General features: G+C 40.9%; 1 protein-coding gene across 6 annotated transcripts in view; it reads right to left on the bottom strand.

Annotated features, from left to right (window-relative positions):
* The window catches only part of STARD13 (StAR related lipid transfer domain containing 13), a 329,105-nt gene that overhangs the window by 123,576 nt on the left and 186,231 nt on the right, over positions 1 to 19,298 (bottom strand). The gene's annotated exons all lie outside the window — the stretch shown is intronic.

The raw sequence follows: 19,298 nt of genomic DNA, 5'->3' as shown, positions 1-19,298 counted from the left end.
ACAGGGTGCACACGACATTTTCTTCCCTTCCCCAGGTCACCAGAACCAGAACAAAGGCCCAGTACAGCAAACAGTGTGGATGAGCAGTGAATCTGGTCACTGTACCGGCTCTAAGGCTGAGCCACCAGCTCACTACTCACATCTCGATGCACACTTACATGTCTGCATAATATCAGCCATGCTGGTGTCTGATTAGCAACCTCACAAATAAAGAAGCTGGGGGAATATGAGACATGCATGAATCACTCATTCTTCATCCAAAGATAGAATTTAGGATAATCCACATCAAGTGTCCTGTATAGTACATTAGTTGCCATGTATGTCTGGAGCAGAATGCATGATGCCTATAGCTTTTAATCCCAAATTATTTCTTTCTTCCTATCACAAAATTTAGGAGTATAAGTTACACATATATAATTCTTTAAAATTAAAAAATAAAAGGCCAAACCAACCCCCACAATAATCCCTGGCAGAACTTCCACAATAAACCAGCAGTGTGAGTTTACAATACAGATATTGATGAACTGGACAAGTCCCTGGACTGGATTTTCTGTCTTCTAGCAACCAACTGCTCTATGCAAAGTTTAAGCATTTCATTTTTAGACTCCGTATTTCTTGCATACTTCTTTTCACTCAGATTTTGCACTGTGCTAAATACATACCACAGAGCTGATGTGTCTCACTAGATAAAGCTGCAGGTGATTTGGTTTTTTTTTTACAGAGTGGAAACCCCCCAGATAGCAGGAGCAACAGAGAGGAAAGGGCTTCCCATAGCTCCCTTTTCAGCCACCACGCTGCTCCTTCTGAAAAAGGGCAGGCAGCCTGCTGCTCTCCTTCCCCATAGCGTGCCTTTGGAGAATGTTTCCAGTGTGTAGGAAGGGCCGGAGAAAGCCTAGAACCTGCAGCCATGCAGGAAAGGTGAATTATTTTCCAGCAGACATTCCTTTCCTCTCCTCCAGTCCCCAGTACAGGTGTACTTTCCTTCTCTGCTCTCTAGCTCACACACTCCCTTGCACACCCTCCTCCAGCAGCGACTTACCAAGACTCTTCCTCTGTTGATTCCCCCTCTGCTCGAAATAGGCACACCAAGAGAGTTGGTTGATAAGTTCCATTCCAGCTATGAATTTCTTTTTACTCTCTCAATTACAGAGTGATGAAAATATTGCCGTCTGCCCTCATGTTTATCCTGGCATCCTGTCACATCCTTCTCACAGGCTTTCTCCCTGTCTCACTGTCTGAATATACAGCTCTGTTTCAAATCAACCTCACGGTGTTCCTCATTTGTTGTTTTCTACTTAAGGTGTTGCTCCATGTTTATGGAATGTAGTTTTACTGGAAAAATTCCTTGGCCAAAACCTTCAAAAGGAACTACTCATCTTGGGTCTATTTTCCATGACACTTGAAAAGCTCTGACTTTCTGGGAAGGTTGGTTTCCTCAGTCTGGACACAAGACCTCTTTGAAGTATCTCAAGTTGGGCAACAAAATATTGCTAAACTGAAATTGCACCTGACCTGTGAAGAAGGCTGGTCCTGTTTGCCAATTTTTTTTGCCTCTTGTTCAATCATATTTTGACATTCAAGTGCTGTTCTTAGCTATAAGGACATGAAATTAAGGCAAAACTGGGTCCTGAAAGAAGTTTCCACACTGTGCTGCTGTAGACATCTTTTACTCCAAGCCAGAATTCATTGGATACCCTGTAAGTGCTCAGGATTTGCACGTACATAGCTGAGAGAGGAATTGGCTTTAAAGTACTTTGTATATACTCTCTTCTTGGATTGCAAAAGAATGAAGCAAAGATTAATGTATTTCAGTCCTTATTTTTTCACCTTTTACGTCCTGGGGAGCTTATGACAAATAACATACTCACTGGTTCCTAATATGTTACCAAACATAATAGGTTAGATGATAAATTCAAACCAAATGGAGTTCGGAATGTTTTGTTTTCAAACCATTAGCAAGCCTGTATTGCTTTAAAAATAAACTTTGTTCCCACTTTGCTCGGATTAGTGGCACTTCACTTTGCTCAGACTAGTGACAGGGAGGCAACTCTGACCATGACACCTGGAAATGACATGAAAATAACTTTTTAAAAATAGCAATTGTGATGTGAGGGATTACACGTCTGTGGAACATTTCAAACGGGAAACAGTCTGTGTGTCTCACAAGCTTAGGTGTAGCTCAGCTAGGAAGTGCACAGTCACATCATAAACCTCCCATTTACTTTGCTCCTAATTGGCAGCCCTGTTAACAACATCAGCAAAGAACTATTTACTGAAGCCTGGAAGCTAAGAGGTCATACCATAAACTTGTCATGTTCTTATACTCTTTCCTAGGCATTCACTAGCAGCTGCTGTGAAAAACAGGATACCTGAGCCTGATGGACTTTTGCACTGACTAAGGACACAGTAAAATAAATATTCACACACTGAATAACTGCCTAGTAGTTTGAAAAGTGAACCTCAAAATGCACTTTAAAACATGCATTATGAATTCTGGCTGTTGCCCCTGTTGCTTAGCTAAGCCTGCCAGGGTTCACAAGTAAAATCACACAGCTTTTATTACAGTGAATTCAGAATATCTTCTAAAGATGTGTAATTCACAATCTGCCTCCCCAGAATAAACTGGAAATGAAGAAAGGTTCAGGTACACTGGCAGGTTACTGTCAGAACATGTACCTTTAAGTGCATGTTTAAGTGCTATTGAAGTCTCAGGTGCCTCGTCAGCTCCATCTCCTGCTTTGCTTACATGAGCAGGTGCCTTAAAATGAAGCCAGAGATGCTATAAGCAGCAATCTCTGAAGTTAAACTTCTGCAGTGCTAGTGGCTCACTGATTTCCATATCAAAGGCACTTAGGTGGCAGCTGAGGAGATGGCTTTTCCCAGTCTGTCACTGCAAGCAGGTCTTTGGTGCTGTCACTTGGCTAGGATTATGGCAAGAAATAAGCACCACCGTGGGGCAATTCATTCCCCTTGTCTCACACATCTATTTCAGGATGACAGGACTTGCTTTCAGAGGTACCTATTTCTGTCTTGACTGTGAAGGACCTGGTGTGACTAGCTCAGTCCTTTTAGAAGGCATCCCCACTAGACTCACTGCTTTCAAGTCAGGGCAGATGCTTTTCACTCAGTATGTTATTTATAACATGAATCAAGATTGTGTGGATAGAGCATAAAATAGAGCCTGCATTCTGAAGACTAAAAGAAACCAAAGTGGAAAAGGAATGAATATTTCTTTTCTCAAGTATTTCTGTCAGTTGGTACAGCTTAGTTGACTTGGCTGCTACATTCCCATTTTGGGATCCAACCTTAATCTAGAGTTCAAGTTGAAGCTACGCTCCCACAGGGCTGACAGGTACATCAGTGGCTGTGTCACACAACTTGGGAAGCTGGGGAAATGCCAACATGGATTGTATTCACACCCTCATTGGCAAGACAAGTCTAAGAATGCTGTCCTTGGGATAGGTTTCTTTGCCACTGCCATTTCACTAGCAGGGTCTGCATAGAGAATGGCTGAAAACATATGTGCTAAGAACCCCAGGGAAGAATTAAGTGTTAACTTCTTCCTACTGATTATTTCCTACTTACGTTATTGCTCAGTGTTTCATCCCCTGCAATTGTGTGAACATGTATGTTTTAGTCAGGCATCTACTGGCAAAACTGGGATGAGACTTCCGGTGTAAAACAATGCCCTCGTTTAAAGAAGTAAGTCATCAAATAAGGGCATCTAAAAATAGAAAGGGTTGTAAAAACAAATAGGGGAAAGCATCTGGTTTGCAACATCTTTGCACAATTTGCAGTAGCTAAATCTGGACTCAATTAATGACCTGTTTATTTTCCAAAATTTCAGTAAAATGCCTTGGCAAAAACTTAATTTCTCTCTGGAGAACATCTTACTTCCTTCCATATGTTGCCCGATCTGTCACAGCAATAAACTCCTTCCCAGCTTCAAGATCCCTAATGATTGCACCAACTGATGCTTTCCATAAAAGAAGAGATAATGGTTCCAGCCCTCTACAAGTCATGATTCTCCCTTAAGAGAAACCAACACAAAGGAGTACAAGAGCGAGTGAGTGCCCTGTGTTACAGCTTCTGTTGTGACCTAGAATCCAGAGATTTAAAATAGTTCCTACCTACAATTCATCCCAGCTGTTTTATAATCCCTCTGAATTTGATAGTTTCTTTAAAATGCTGCCATGCCATGATTAATGTATATGCCTTGGCTTTGTAAACACTTGTCCTGCTGTCCTTGTTGTTTAGGGTGCCTTCCAAAGAAACAGCTTAGGCCGTTTAGAAATTACACGTTTATGGTTTTGTATAAAACAAACCAGATGTTTCAGAGTCAATTTTATTTGGTGGTGTCTTGTCTAACCTAGATTCTGAAATGTATTTGTCCTCTATTTGAATCAGATTAGGTATAGTATCTTCTCTTTTATTATATGTTGGAAATACGGATGTTCTGGTACCTTCCTCTTTCTGATGAACTCAAAAATCCAACCACACTGATTTAATAGATAGTAATTTTAAAAGAATATACTGTTGATTTAGAAGTTAAATATGACAAAACTGACTAGTCCACATGATTCAAACATTTAATAATTTAAATTTGTACTGCATTTACGTTCTCTGCTGAATTCAGACCATAATCAAATTATCAGTTTTGTTCTGAAACAAAAGCACTTGGAGCTGCTAGGGATATACAGAAAGTGCAAATGTAATTACCAAAATACTCATCTGCCAAGCTGATATAGAACTGTATGAGTCTGATTCTCTAGGAGATAATGTTTCTTTATGTTCGGGACTGATGGAGTTAGTCAAGTCAGGATGATAAAAGCCATCCTTACATCAGAATTCAGAGTGTTTCTGCTGGTTTTAGAGAAGCTCTTTATTTTCTTAATGTGACTGGCAGAAAAACAAATGATCCAAATCTTTAGCTGATAATGAAGCTGTGAAAGTTTCTTCCCAGGAAAGAAACTGGGCAAGTTCCAAACACCTCACCATGTGGCAGAAATTCATGTAGAGGCTCAGTGTATGTATGCTTAGTTATGCACATTAAGGGTGATTGCGGGCAGTTTGAAAGTTGACTGTGTCTCTTTGGTTGTATAATTTCCCAGTTTATTCAAAGGAAGCTTGTGGGCTCAATGCTGTCATGGGGCTTGAAAATTCTCAACTGAGAAAAGTAAGAGATGATATGGTAAATGAAGTAATAAATTATGCAGAAAAGAGGAAGCAGTTGTCATTTTTACCTCCCTATGATACCAGAAATACAGTGATGTTCAACAAAATTTTAAATCTACAAATTAATATTTAACAATTGAAGAGAAATTATGTGTGCTATACATTGGTTTTACTTGCGAGTACATGATTTGAGTCACTAGTTATACTATTACCCAGCAGTCCACCTCCCATCATTTTTCTATCAACTCCTCTAGCAGCTGCCTATATTGTATAATTAATTTTCTGGTACTTTGTTTAGTGAGCTGTTCTGAAGCTGAACATTTACCCCTCACCATGTGGCAGAAATTCATGTAGAGGCTCAGTGTATGTATGCTTAGTTATGCACATTAAGGGTGATTGCGGGCAGTTTGAAAGTTGACTGTGTCTCTTTGGTTGTATAATTTCCCAGTTTATTCAAAGGAAGCTTGTGGGCTCAATGCTGTCATGGGGCTTGAAAATTCTCAACTGAGAAAAGTAAGAGATGATATGGTAAATGAAGTAATAAATTATGCAGAAAAGAGGAAGCAGTTGTCATTTTTACCTCCCTATGATACCAGAAATACAGTGATGTTCAACAAAATTTTAAATCTACAAATTAATATTTAACAATTGAAGAGAAATTATGTGTGCTATACATTGGTTTTACTTGCGAGTACATGATTTGAGTCACTAGTTATACTATTACCCAGCAGTCCACCTCCCATCATTTTTCTATCAACTCCTCTAGCAGCTGCCTATATTGTATAATTAATTTTCTGGTACTTTGTTTAGTGAGCTGTTCTAAATCTGAACATTTACCTTCTCTCAGTGACTTCCACAAAGGGAAATGGTGCCAGCCTTTGCTGAAAATCCTCACTTCATCACATCTATAAAGACACCCTACCCCCTATGATTGGGGCAGGGGCCAGGAGCAAAGGATTTAACTCAGTGTAACTGAAATGAGGAGCCTCGAGCCTCAAGGACCCACATCTAGTACGACAGCAGCTGGCTGGGGGCCCCACATATAAAATAAGCCCTTAGGGAGCGCTGGTGACCAGGGTGTGGCACAGCAGTTTGCAGGAAGGGTGCTGAGGCAGTGCCAGCCTGACCAGGGAGCAGTGGTGTCCACCTGGCAGAAAGCCACGGCCCCGCTCAGCTCGTCGGCGCGGCGGGCGCGGCTGCCCAGACAGCGCTGCTGGGAACACGCTGCCAGTGCGGGGTGGCAGCTGTGAACACAGCTGTGGGAGTGTGCCCAGGTGCAGGAACTTCTCTGTTTAATGACAGGATGGGGAGATAAAGAGCCCAGCTGACGTGTATCTGCTCGGATGCATGCAGCATGGACAACAAACAGGAGCAGCTGGAAGCTATTGTGCAGCAGGAAAACTATGACATAGTTGCCATCACAGAGACATGTGGGGATGGCTCAAACAACTAGACTGCTGTGATGGGTGGCCATAGACTCTTCAGAAGGGATAGCAAGGAAGGAGTGGTGGTGGGATAGCTTTGTAGGTTAGAGGGTGTTTTGATTATCTGGAGCTTGATGATGGTGATGACTTGGTTGAGTGTGTATAGGTAAGAATCAGGGGGAAGGCCAACAAGGCAGACATCCTAGTGGGAGTCTGCTGTAGACCACCCAAACATGATGAAGAGTAAGACAAAATATTCTGTAAGCAGCTGAGAAAAGTCTCACAATCACTAACCCTTGTTCTCATGGCGGAACTTCCTCTCACCAAACATCTGGAAACGAAAGAATCTGGCACTTGCTGTTATTAAACTTCATATTGTTGGTGATTGTGCAGCCCTCTATCAAGATATCTCTGCAGGGCCTCTCTGACTTTGAGGAAGTCAACAGCTCCTCCCAGTTTAGCATCATCAGCAAACATAGTACACCTTCAAGTTCTGCATCCAAGCTGTTTGTGAAGACACTGAAAACACTGGCCTGTCCATCCTTTATTGGATGCAAGCAGAAACATAGTGACAAAGGATGACGAAAAGGCTGTAGTACTTAATGCCTTCTTTGCCTCAGGTATTAAATAGTAAGACCAGTTGTTCATGGGGTACTCAGTCCCCTGAGCGAGCAGAATAGTGACAGTGACAGCGAGCAGAATAAAGCCCTCATAATCCCAGGGGAAATGGTTAGTGAGCTGCTCTACCACTTACACACACACAAGTCTGTGGGACCAGATAGGATCCACCCAAAAGTACTGGCTGATAAAAGTGCTCACTGAACCACTTTCCATCATTTACCAGTAGCTCTAGCTAACTGGGCAGGTCCCAGTTGACTGGAGGTTAGCAAATGTGACCCCCACTTACAAAAAGGGTCAGAAGGAGGATCCAGGAAACTACAGACCTGTCAACCTGACCTTGGTCAGGAAAGGCCATGGAGCAGACCATCCTGAGTGCTGTCATGTGGCATGTGTAGGATAACTAGGGAATCAGGCCCAGCCAGCATGGGCTTATGAAAGGCAGGTTCTGCTTGACCAGCCTGATCTCTTTCTGTGACAAGGTGGCCCACTTAGCGGATAAAGGAAAGGCTGTGGATGCTGTCTACCTGGACTTCAGCTTTGAAACCTTTTCCCACAGCATTCTTCTGGAGACACTGGCTGCTTATGGCTTGGACAAGTGTACTCTTTATTGGATAAAAAACTAGCTGGATGTCTGGCCCCAGAGAGTGGTAAAGAATGGAGCTACATCCAGTTGGCAGCTGGTCACCAGTGGTGTCCTTCAGGGCTTATTACTGGAGCCAGTTCTGCTTAATATCTTTATGGACAAGCTGGACAAGGGGATCGAGTGCACCCTCAGTCAGCCTGCAGATCAGGCCAAGTCAGGTGGGAGTGTTGATCTATTACTGTAACCTGCAGCCGTAGGGAGGAGAGGAGAGAAGATCCAGCAGGAAGGAATTGTGCAGCAAGATGGATTTATTTAATTATTTTACAAACTCTTTCATAGACTTTTTTCTTCATAGTCTAATTGCACAAAGGATCAGCCACGCCCCTGGGGCGACTGGCTAGAATCCTAAAACATCCATTATCAAAATATTTTTCTACTGTACCATAAACAAGGCTTTGCAAGGTTGCAGGTGTTCATAGTTTATAGAACTTTTCTAATATCTTTGTGAGAGAGAAAGTATCTCACGGGCTTAGAAAGAAGCAAGAAAAATTTTTGCTAGCAGCAATATTTGTATCCACAATGATCTGCTGGAGAGCAGGAAGGCTCTGCAGAGAGATCTGGACAGGCTGGATCAAAGGGCTGAGGCCAATTGTGTGAGGTTCAATAAGGCAAAGTGCTGGGTCCTGCACTCGGATCACAACCCCAGGCAGTGCTGCAGACTGGGGAGCAGTGGCTGGGAAGCTGCCTGGCAGAAAAGGACCTGGGGTGCTGGTCAACAGCAGCTGAACATGATCCAGAGCATGGATCCAGGTGGCCAAGAAGGCCAATGGCATCCTGGCCTGGATCAGCAATAGTGTGGCCAGCAGGACCAGGGCAGTGACCCTGTACTCAGCACTGTTGCCCTGTACTCAGCACTGGTGGGGTCACACCTTGAATCCTGTGTCTCGTTCTGGGCCCCTCACTACAAGGAGAACATTGAGGGGCTGGAGCATGTCCAAAAAAGGGCCATGGAGCTGGGGAAGGGTCTGGAGCACAAGTCCTGTTAGGAGCAGCTGAGGGAGCTGGGGTTGTTTAGCCTGGAAGAAAGGAGGCTCCGGGGGGAACCTTACTGCTCTCTACAACTGCCTGAAAGAAGGGCATAGTAAGATGGGGATTGGACTCTTTCAAGTGATAGGACGATAGCGAAGAGCCTCAAATTGCACTAGGGGAGGTTTAGATTGGATATTAGGAAAAATTTCTTCACCAAAAGGGTTGTTAGGCATTAGGCTGCTCAGGGAGTAGTGGAGTCACCATCCCTGGAGGTGTTTAAAAGACATGTTGATGTGGCACTGAGGTACATGGCTTAGTGCTGGACTTGGCAGTGCTGGGTTAATGCTTGGACTTGATGATCTTAAAGATCTTTTCCAGTCTAAATTATTCAATGACTTTATTTATAATTAAAAACATTTATTGAACCAAGGCAAGCTTTTAGGAGTGTTTTTAAACACGACTTACTAAATTTCAAATGGGTATCCTATGCGTAATGAACTTATACAATATTTTAATATTACTCATGACTCTTTAGTTTTGTGCCTTGAGATAGATGGTTACATATTTGTTTCTGAAGTAACATTTGCAAGTTGGGATTGCAGCAAAATATTTGCTAAAAAAGAGTATGAATAGTTCACAGACTTGTCAGAATCCATCTGTTTGTGTCTATTAATGGGTGCATTCCCAGCTGTGGTCTTTCTAATGTAATAAATAAAAAGTTTCTTTCTTACTATAAATCCAATGGCTGAAATCTCCTTGTAAAATTGATTTATTTCAATAAAAATCTGTCCTTATGTTAAAGACACCTCTTAAAATGAGCAAGACCATGAGATACCATTCACATATCATTTCAGCAGTCATCTGACACCTAAACGACTCAGTCTCAAATAATTTACTACAGCATTTTTCTGGATAAGCTGTGAAAGAGCATGCCATTCAGATCAGGATGAGGGGGGACAGTGATGGGAGAAAAGAGGCGTATTTAGCAGAGGAATGAGAGGCACATCAAAAATAACCTAAGGGTTGGGACAAATGCTTAGGTCCTCACTCCTTCATGCAATGAATCCAACATAAATTTACACAGGTATGCAACATATTTTTGAGAAGTCTAAGCTATGAACCAACGCAGGAGGTTCCTAAATCTTTAGGAACCCTTTTTTTTTGTAATGCTATGTGTAATTTTTTAGTATTTTGACTGAGAGAAGTTACATTTCTAACTGTGGTTTTGACTTGTATCTTTCAACATTCTCTTAAGCTATCCTTTTCTGGAGCTGGCAGCTACCCTACATTTCTTCATAAATTACAGCAACAGAAGACCGTATACAAAGATATTTCAAACTAATTTTTGCTCAAATTCAGACAGATCTACATATGATCGAAGGTACATTTCAACTATGCTACTGTCCTGAGGCAATTTCCCCTTAAATTCTTTCTATAACAAAACCAATACTCCAGTTTTGTGGCTGACTTTTAAAGTGCTTCTGTATTAAATGACCTGTGAAGGTTCAGTGCCCTTCTGCATCATCGTGGCCTGGAAAACCAGTCCTCCCCAGAAAACATTCCTTGGTTTATCAGAGCATTCATTTAGCTCAAGCATCAGAAGAAACCAATTATCCCCACATTATTTTACATCTGTGACAAGTAAAATTTGTGAAGTATTTATAGAATTAAGCAAGCTATTTTGAAGTTAACGAACTTATCTTGCTGCCGAAGAAATACCCATGGTTTGAACAGCTTTTTGCTAAGTAGAAATTTTAAGTCACAGTGTTTTGAATCAAATTCTTACAGCTTCAAGAAACACCACATTTTTAAATTTCAGTGCCTCCTCTTCCACTGTACAACAGCATGTTGCTGGATCTGTAAAAATGATTTCTGTAAAAAAGGTTTTATAAAAAATCTTTTCTATGTACTTACTGTTCAACAGCAACAAAGAAAAAATCAGTATCACTATGAAATTATTTGTTGAAATGCAATTGACTCTGGTGATTATATACACCAGAGTATGTTTAGTTTTGATTGCCATGCTAGCTGAAAACATCTTATTTTTTAATTTTCATAAAATGCGTTCCACTTCTACATTGCTAGGTGTCCTGCTGCAAAAGCTCAGAAAATAAGGCTTCTGGGTGGCACTCTATTCCTGAGGACAGAGAATGCCTGCAATAGTGCACTACCTTAACAAAACCAGCTATTGTGTCCAATATTGTGACGCACGATGTGTACACACACTAATTGACATTACTGTATGTAAATTACTGCCCTCTACTGGAACGACAGACAGAGTGTCTCACACGAAACGGATTGTTACGTAAAGTAATTACATTGCTTGTTGACGCCTGGTGTTTTATGGAACCAAGTGCCATGAATTCCGGGTGCTCCTGATCCCTCCTTGGAGCATAGCTGTTTGCTGCACACGTATCTGCGTGCATTCAGCCTTTTGCAGTACAAGGTGCACCAGGTTGGTCTGATTGCCAAAATATTTTCCTTTTTAACTGTAAACAGGATGTGCAAAGGAGCTATGAAAGTGCAGTCTTCTTGTGAATGCTCTAATGTCAGTCAAGGAACCTTCTACACTGTCGTATTTTTAAGCATGTAATAATCATAAGAAAATATCACAAATTCTTAATGAACTGAAAATAATATTTTTAAACCCAAATTTCCAAGAATTATTACACAGGCATCACTTCTTTAAAATCATGAGGTTGACTTGAAACTGACATTTTACAAAATAAGTTTTTTCCTTGGCTTTTCAGACTCTGAAATTCACATTTTCTTTTTAAATTTGCTATGCAAATATGCTTAAGTAGAAGTGAAAGCTGGGTTTCTCAATGAATTGGGACTCAAGGAGATGATTTTCAAAGGAGTTATGATATACAGCAGCACAAGATTTGGCCATGGCATGACAGAAAAACCAAAGAAATAAGGAAGAGCAAGACAGAACATCTGTCTCAAGAAATCCAAGAAGTACAAAATCCAAGAAGACAAATGTGAGTCAAAGCACTGCCGTGAAACAAGGCCAATGCCTGGCAAGTATTGCACATATCAAATTGTTAAGTCATCTGAGTTCTTGGAATCCCTAGAAATACGACAATATGGGACATTTGGAAGGGTTTTTTCATTAAAGCAAAAAGCAGTAAGACAAAATTCAGAATTGGGACTTCATGATTCCTGAAACTAAACATGACATCCTACTCTAGCTGGGAAAGCAGAAGAATGGGAGTCCAGTCTCCAGGGCCTTCCTGAGCCCAGAAATGTCACATGTTTTGGAATTTGCTGGCCAGGTACCAACAGACTATTGATGTTCACTAAGCAGCTAAAAGTTTATTGTGGATATAAATGTTCCATATAAATGTTCTGGCATAGTTATTATTATAAATAAAGTCACTTGCATGGGGATATGGAATCAGCCTATAGGATTACAGTCATATGAATAAATACAAAAACACCTAGTAGGAAATAAGAGAGAAGATACATTATTTAATATGCCATGACTGATATAAAGAAGCAATCTTGGAATGGAAAAGCAACATCACTGTTTAATGCCAGACAAATACATTAATTATTTTTATCAGTCTATATAAGTTCCTATATATCTCAGAAAAATATGAGCACCAATAAACACATTTATCTAAAGGATACTTAAGGATACAGGAACTTAAACAGTATTGTATTGTATTTACTGCTTCTGGAAAAATGGTACTATCAGTTGTTTCCAATATTATGGTCTGCAAACATCAGCAATAAGTACAATGTTTACAGGAATTCTCCATACAGGCATAGTGAAGAGAACTGACAAGGTATCAGCCTTCTTCTAGTCACATAGAAGCACCTGTAGGTGGAATAAGCTGAGGTCATATATATGTGCAGAGAGAAAAGGAGAAATATTTGTTTACTTAGAACTGCAAGAACCTTGTGAATGCTCAAGGAACCACAGAAAGCTGGTAGCAAAAAAAACCCCAACCAAACAAAAAACCAAACCCAAACCAAACAAATCCAAACCAACCAAAAACTGTACTGTAAAAAGGACTGACATCATAACTTTCCAGGGAAAAAAAGTGTATTTTGTAAAGGTTAATGTGTCATTGAAATCGGTGAACAGTGAAGCTCCAGAAAGATGGAGACCTATCAAGAATCTTTTCTAAAGCTATCAAATAGAAACTGACTGATTCAAATAGTATCCAGTTCTATTGCCAGCACTGATTCCCCATTTTATCAGCTGAGATTTGTATCTCATACTGTCAGGAAATTAAGTATTCAAAACTGGATTTCTTTTAGGAAAATAATCCCTGATACAACTCTCTCTGATGGAAGCAGTACTCGTTCAATTACAAAATCTATGTATTAAATGTAAAACCAGAAAATGAATGTTGTTGCCACCCTAGGAACCTCTGCTACTTCTCCATGATCACTCCAAATGTTACATGGTCAATTGCAGCAGAGCCATGAGAATGAGAAAAATACATCTTTCTCTGGACTTTGAGACAGTGGGGAGTCCTCCATTGCTCCCCCTTCACAGTCTCATGCTGATACAGAAATACTTGGCAGGTCAAGCATATTGGTATTTTTGTGATTGTACTTCTGGAATTAACTTCTTGTTGCTGAGGGTCATGAGAGCTTGGCAGCAGCAGAACCAACAATGGTGGTATTTTGCCACTACTGCCCCCTTTTCAGATTCAAACACTGGCCTTCAAGGAGCGCCTGGGGAAGGAGATGGAACTTAGAGGATACTGACATAACCCATAAAACATAGGTGCAAAGAAAAGCCTCTTCATGCTTTAATAAAACTAATCTAAAACCCCACCTCAGATTAATAGAGATTGTATGGCATGATTAATTTAATTTATGAGATCAATGACTACTTTTTTGGCTACTACATTTTCTTTAGGACTGAGAGCATTTCCTGGCATGCCTGGCCAAATGAATCACTCATAAGTCACTTTCTTTCTTTTCTAAAGCACTCCATCATGAATAAAGAATGTCTTTCATAACTTTTCTCCTTGACAAAGGACAGTCTTTTCCCATTGATGGGGCTGGGTTAGGGAGGAATTTACACATATACATCTTATCAACGTACATGAGAATCAGTATCTTGTACTCTCCAGTGCACTGGTGGGGACAGAGACCGCAACATCTCTACTTTGCTTTCTAAAAATGTTATGTGCATGATTTTAAAATAGAACACAAAAGTATGCCCACCAAATACCACATTTTTCACATGTACATCTCCCACACTCCTTAATGAAAACAGACCTTGCAGAATTATTTTGTTTAAAAAATCCACTCATTTAATGAATGGCTTTAAAGTAGATCAATCTGCCACATTTGCACTGTACACAAAGGTCTTAATTGAGAATAAATATCAGTAATGTAATAATACCAAGATGCAGCAGACTCAAGGTTGGTCCCATACTGGGACACCTGCCTTTGATCAGGTGTTCTCAGAGGACCTGGGAGCCTGGTAAACATATTTCCATTGGAGTTTCCAATGACTTCACCCCAAAATAAACTTCAGCTTTGTAGAGTAAAAACTTCAAAAGCAAGTTCTTGAAAATGTTGCATTTTAAATGAAAACTAAAATCGATGAGGAACCTATAGGTTTGATTTAATTTCTTTAATTAGGCTGCAGAAACATAGCTCCTCTTGCCTCCATACAGGCATGACAGAAGACTGTGCTAGAATTCACATAGTTCTGGTTGTGACCACTAGTTTTTTAAGACTAACTTTTCACTTCTGTATTGCCCAGGATCAACAGATCAGCAGGTGCCAAGGAGCACCATGCTGCCAGAGGTGCTATTACAGACTTAGGCTTGTTCATTTGCACCCAATAAAGCCACAATAACCCACAAACCAGCCACCAATTACTTTTGAGAGGAGCAGGTGAATTGCCTTGTCATCTCTGCCACATGCTGAATGTGGCAGGTAGTTTCTGCTGGACAAATTATTCTCCATTTTCTACCTACATCAGATAATGTTCAGCTTCATCTCTGATATAAATGCATTTCAGTCACATTTGAAGAGGTACTTGTAGCGGGCAAACAATTTATAAGGTCCTCCTGAATAGTTAAGGACACCTAAGAGTAGGACTTCTAAAACTTTCCATTTAAAGGTCATAATTTTGGCTTCTTTAGTCTAAGATTTTCTTTTACTCACAAGCCTGCTTCATGTTCCTCTTTCAGTTTTGGAACTTTAGGTAATCAATTTCTAAGAAAAAATTAGTCCACGGTATATTGTCCCACCATACCTTTTCATGCCACTTGATTTGAGACATTAGGGATTCATCCTTTGGAACAAACCTCTGCAACCTCACAGGGAAGGTCAAAGGGTCAGTTTAGCACTGGTGCCTGAAAAATCTGTCCAAACTTGGACAAGTTTGAAATGTCAGTCTGAGCAAACCACTGGAGGTGTGGTGGAAAACTTGACCCCAAATTCCTTTTACCCAAAGCACAGCCAGGCCAAAAAAAGAGTGGGAGTGTCTGAAACTGGTCCCCAAAACTACCCCAGGGAATTGCTTCTGGAGAGCTCTGTAGCTAAGTATGAGTTGGGACAGTGCTCAAGGGTGTCCTGTCTGATATGGCTGTCGCAGCAGGCAGTAGAGAGGATGTCAATGGAAAGATAAGAGGAATTGTACTGGAATAGCTAGAGGAGATCAAGTAGGGATTAAATCTCTTCAAGAACACAGAACATACAAAGGGTTGTGAGACATGAAGCTCAGGTGAGAAGAGATTTGTCAAAAAGACTGAGGGTGTATTTGTGCCACAAACACAGTGGAGGCAGCCTTACAGAGCAGAAATCCTGGCTGCAATCCATGAAGATTGCTAAACCACAGCTAAACGCTAAACCTCAGAAATCAAAGATTTCTCTTATTAGAAGAATGCTAGGGTCACAAAATTAAGTTCACAAACTTCAGTAATTCTCAGAATTGAAGTCACCTGCTTAATTCTAACTCAGGACTCTTCTCACTAGGCACTAAAACAAAGTCTCATCTTCATCTGCACATGTGGTTTCCAAAGATCCCATCTGATGATGGGCAATGGTCATGTATCAGCCCTGCTGTAGCTCTTGCAGGTGAGAGACAGAAAAATCCCAAGTGTCTGAGGCTATGACAAGTTAATGGTGCCCCTGTGGCAGAGCACCTTCCATTCTTCTCTGTTTTACACCAAGTCACTTGAAACCAAATCTGACCAGACCACCAGAAACTGCAAGTTATTCATGCCCTGGGTGCAGCACAGTTAGACCCCAAATGCTCATTTGCACATGTTGTGCAACAGCAGCCACTGAGAGCCATAATTTGAATACTTAAGTAGATAACTCAAGGTCTAACTCACAAGAGCTGATACTCCTGACGTTCAACCTCATTTTGCCACTTGTTTCTATCTCTGAAATGGGAACAATGTAACCTTGCAGCTTCTAGAAATACAACTAAAACATTAATGGTATGACATATTCAAGACAGTGCTCCTAAGCACCAGGCTCATGAACACCTGAGGGAATTCATAACTCTGTGCTCAGTCCAGGACCTGAGAAAGCTGAAGTACAGCAGGCTCTAGTTTAAGAGACTCAGCAACAGGGATCATCACCTTCTGTGGTAAATGAGGATGAAAAATTCTAAGGAAAAAAAGGGTGAGGTGATCATATCAATCAATCTTGTCAGTCATGTCAGTCATGACAATCCTACCCTACCAGGAGGCTGTGCAACACAGCAAAAGGGATCCTTAACTACAGTGTTTCCTGACTGCAAAGTTAATTCAGTTGCCTGAATTTAAAAACTAAATTTTAATTTAATTTAATTTTATTTTATTGTATAGTAACTGTAAGAATCCCAGATAGAGGGTGGCACTTTCCCCTTACATACAAGGAATGTAAGAACTGAAACTTCTTGGGTTTTACTGTAACAGGGGATCACAATTTGAGCAGGGATCTCAGAATTACCTTAGGTCATCACTTTTGGAGAATCTGTTAAATACCTAAATCAAATTCCTTAAACCATGGTTTTCAATAATGGCAAAGTGGTTCAGGATTAAATTAAACCAACAGTATTTTATAAAACTTTTCAGGTGAATAGGTCCCCACAGGGAGTTAAAATTCTAGTACATTTCCCATTCAGTTTGTGAACTCCAATTTAAACCATAAGCATAGTGGAAACAGTGTAAAATACCTCTGCAAAAATTATGAAAAGCACAAAAACCCCCCTAAGGGCGCAATTTTTGACACTGTAGAGGGTACACCCATTGTTTAAAAAACAAATCCCAGCCAGTGAATCAGAAAAAGTGACTAAGAGCTGCTGGGCATCATAGATCTGTCCTGAATAAGAGACAGTACAGAGCAGCCCTTTCCAGGAGCATGCCAGGAGCCAGGCTGCTGTTCATCACCTCTGCTGTAAAGGGTGAGGGAGGGAGGGAGGGGAGGAGCACACTGTAGCAGGCTTTTTATGTACAACCTACTTTCCACAGCAAGCCAGCCGTGCTCTCTGCCTCTTTGGGAGCAGCTGAGTCAAAGTTCAGCTCTCTCCTTGCTCTAGCCAAGATTTAGCTCCTTTCTCCAGCTCACACCCCTGCTGCTCAACAGTGTCCTGCTGCCCTCTGCTCCAATACATGGACATCAGGGCAGAAGGTGTTCCCAAGCAGCCCTGGGGAAAGCCCTGAGTAACCTGCTCTGCTCCCAATGCTGATCCTGCTCTGAGCTGGAGACTAGACCAGAGAATTCCCAACACCTCATCCAACCCTAACAATTATATCATTTTTATGAATTATAAAAAATGTGCTTACTTTCTTTACAGGTTTATGTTGGGCAACTGGTGTCTGGATCCTTAACAAATAGATAAAAGAGTAAAGCAGACCAAAAGAGTAACTATGTAAGTGCCTGCAAAGCCATCATCACAGTGAGGATTTAATCACAAGTCTTTATTTGGCCTGATGGTTGGAATAGGACAGCACACTGATGGTTAAAACTGCATTTTGTTTTGGTCATTGCTCTTTAACATTAGGTACCAGTTACACTGCTGCTCTGATGGCCAGTCAGAGCTGAACTACAATGCCAGCTTTGAGGAAAAGGATGGAACTTGTACAACTATCTACCTGACTGGGACCAGATCTATTGTGATGGAGAAGAAGCTGGTCTGGCAACCAGCAAACAGTGACACATTTAGATCAGCTTAAATTCCCTTCTCGTTAACAAAAGCTGGGAGAAGAGGCCTAGGAATATACACTGCAGCGACACAGGTCAGCACGACAAACAAATATAAAAACAAGGACAAAAATGCCAGAGACAGAAAAGCATCAGAACAAGAGAACATATCTGGCATCAACAGTTATTTGTACACATTTCATTATGATGTCAGATAAGTAATTTAATTAAAGAGCAAGTGCATCAGTGTCTCACCAGAGTACTATGAATAGTACTTAAATTATGGCAGTGCACAAACCCAGGACATTAGTATTCTATCCACCTTAAATAAAAAGTTTTGACTCCATCAATTTTAATACCCAGTTGCTTTAAGAAGTTGGCTACAGTATCATGGCAGCCTGCCCAGGTTCTCCGCTCAATCGAGCAATAGCTGTCTTTGACCAAAAAAGAAAAAAATAGCCAACAGTATCCTTGCTGAATGTCTGCTGGCATCTGCTATCAATATAGGAATAAGGGAGTTAAAGGTATATTAAAAAATTAAAAGTTTAGTATTTTGGTTAACCATAATATTACAAAATTAGTCATGTTAGCAATTAATTATTAAAGCTACCCAGTTTAGATGAATTTTTAAAAAAACTACATGCAATTTTTATCTATTACTTTAATTGTATGTACATAAGAACTAATGTGCTGTAGACATGGTCTGAAAACCGGCATCATTTACCTCTGTATTATACAATACCAGCATGTCACAGTGCCCTGGACAAGGTCACCAAACTCCTAACAATGCTGTAGGATGTGGCAGAGGAATCCATCTTTACAAATTAGACTTCATTATACATGATCCTGCTCATAAATCTTGAGGTACTGTTTTCCAGTATAATAACTTTACCTTGCACTTGCATGTACCCTCTAGGTCTTCTAATTCACAGAGTATTTTACAAATACAGATTGGATGTGTGCTTGTGTGCATAAACCGACTGTGCTGCTACAACAGCAATGCTCTAAATGAGACCCGACCTCACCGAGCACCTGCCCTGCTCTGTGTTCTTCAGGTCCCCACCTGGCGATGGAAAGGCTGCAGGAGGCCGGTTGTCCAGAGCAGGTAGGTGACCTGAAGCTATAAAAGCGCTTGAAAAGAAACAGACCATGTTGCTTTGGGACTTGTGGTACTTCTCACATGCAAACCATATGAGGAACCAACCTGGTTGGTTAGACTTAGAAAACTGATCAGAGAAGCAGGTGAGCCTGTTTCCCGGAGGCAAAGCCAACCCTCTTCATTTCGGAGATGCTCAGAAGGCGCCTCCGACACGGAGCGACCGCCAGGCTTAGCCCCGAGCCTGACT

Source organism: Corvus brachyrhynchos, unplaced genomic scaffold (assembly GCF_000691975.1).
Source record: "Corvus brachyrhynchos isolate BGI_N302 unplaced genomic scaffold, ASM69197v1 scaffold103, whole genome shotgun sequence".
NCBI lineage: Eukaryota > Metazoa > Chordata > Aves > Passeriformes > Corvidae > Corvus > Corvus brachyrhynchos.
The sequence above is the reverse complement of the archived record's forward strand: the minus strand, read 5'-3'. Positions and strand labels throughout refer to the sequence as shown.